This window comes from Triticum aestivum, unplaced genomic scaffold (genome assembly GCF_018294505.1).
Source record: "Triticum aestivum cultivar Chinese Spring unplaced genomic scaffold, IWGSC CS RefSeq v2.1 scaffold140829, whole genome shotgun sequence".
Classification (NCBI taxonomy): domain Eukaryota; kingdom Viridiplantae; phylum Streptophyta; class Magnoliopsida; order Poales; family Poaceae; genus Triticum; species Triticum aestivum.
The window spans coordinates 1-1,949 of record NW_025254233.1 but is presented as its reverse complement, the minus strand read 5'-3'; the positions used below and the strand labels follow the sequence as shown (position 1 = coordinate 1,949).

General features: G+C 56.8%; 1 pseudogene; it reads left to right on the top strand.

Annotated features, from left to right (window-relative positions):
* The first annotated feature begins 344 nt into the window (after positions 1–344).
* LOC123177509 (probable leucine-rich repeat receptor-like protein kinase At5g49770) lies at positions 345–1,942 on the top strand (annotated as a pseudogene).
* Positions 1,943–1,949: the final 7 nt, after the last annotated feature.

Below are 1,949 nucleotides of genomic sequence, written 5' to 3'. Positions count from 1 at the left end.
GCGAATAAAAGGTGTGAGATACCAGGCACAGCATTATCCCCTATTAATATATTGGCTGGTTTGATATCTCTGTGAACAACGTGCATTTCGTCATGGAGATGATGCAAACCCTGACAAATTCCTTTTATAATTTGATAACGCTGGTTCCAGTCAAGTTCACCATACTTACCTGCAGAAGTATTGATAATGTCATGAAGTTGATCTTGTCATACCGAAAGGCTTACATGAGATAGAAATAGATAAAACACCGAAGCATGTATCCTCTCAAAATTCCTAAATCGCAAACACTTGAGAAACTTAGCTGGCACAGCTGGAAAAATCAGCGGACAAGATGAGTGGGCGACCCACCCACCCACCCACCAGCCCCTCCCGGCGCGTGCCATTCGGGGCTCGCCGGACAACATGAGCTGCCACCGCCGCCGCCCCGCTTGCCGGAGAATTTTCTTTCCCCCCGGTTGTTATCCCTGTGTCCACTGTCGTGCCACTGGTGCCCGATCTGGATCGGCCGCTGCACGTCTCTGGATCCAGGCAGCTGAGCTTGGTGGCGAGGTTCCGGAGACGCCGCCTGTCCTTCGAGGGGGAGGCGTGCGCGTTGCTTCCATCATCGTCGCCCCCAACGCGTCTCTGCGACGCATTCAAGAGGAGGCCGGCCGCCACCAATGCCCGGGCGGCGATGGGACGCCGCTGCACCCCCGCCCCGGGTCTTCCGCTGCAAACGCCGCCCCCGCGCATCGCCTTGCAGACGAAGTACAGGATGCCCCCTGGAGCCTGGCTGTCTAGCTGCTCTGTTCCTCCTCTGATTGCGCACCAGCTAGTAGCTACCCCAATTGCATCCATCCCTGCCATCGTGCTCTGCTCTTTAAAACACCCAGCCCAGCCATCGTCTAGATTCGGTGCGTTTCTTGGTTCGATCTGGCTGCTCGACGAGTGATCCGTCCGGAGCTGCTGACCGAGCGACGTCGCCGCATTGATGAATGCCGAAGCTATAGCGGCCCTCCGTCGTCGCTCTTCCTTGGTCAGCAGCTTACCACTCGCACCGCCGCGGCTCTGCTGGTGGCGGCTCAGAGCGCGCCGTAGCCGGACCTCCGACAGCGCCTCCGACGAAACTCCTCCCACGCTAGGTACGTACGTGACACTAGCAGCTTCTATGTCCTGCCGCAAGTTCATCCGGTGACCGTCGTGCACGAATGGTTTGGTCTCAGCGGAGTGGGGCAAGTGTGGCCGCACGTCATCGGCGCCGGACTACCAGGGCGCCAGGCGGTTCACGCTGGAGGAGATGTCCCACGCCACCAAGAACTAAAGCGATGCCAACCTCGTCGGCGCCGGCACCTTCGGCAAGGTCTACATGGGCCTCCTGCTCGACGGCACCGTCGTCGCCATCAAGCGCCGCGTCGGCGCGCCGCGCCAAGACTTCGTCGACGAGGTAAGGAAACCCATCTGAAACTCTGAATATCTGCTAGTTCGTGTGACAGCGCTGCATTTTGCCATTCTCATTTAGTTTCTGAAAACCTCGCTGGATTTTCGTTTCGACAAGTAATTGCCTCTGTACTTACTACTTACTCGAGAGTTGATGAACTTGCCTTGACTGAATTCAACTCTCGCTTCATGGGGTCCCTTGTGCAATGTTGCTGCTGCAGGTGAGGAGGCAGTCGGAGATCTGGCACCGGAACATGGTGACCCTCATCGGCTACTGCCAGGACGGGGGTCTGCAGATGCTCGTCTTCGAGCACCTGCCCAACGGCAGCGTCCTCAGACCCCCAAATCCCCCCTCAATTGGTGGGCAAGTGCTTTCATTGTTTCTCCCCACTTCACAGAGCCAAGGCAGTAGGCACTAGTTGCCCTGATGTTAGCAAAGCTCTCTGTTATCTCTGTTATCCCTTAACCAACAGGAACTAGTTGCTGTAACGTTCCTGTTGGTTGTAACTTGGTTGTTCGTCGTCGCGAGCGCT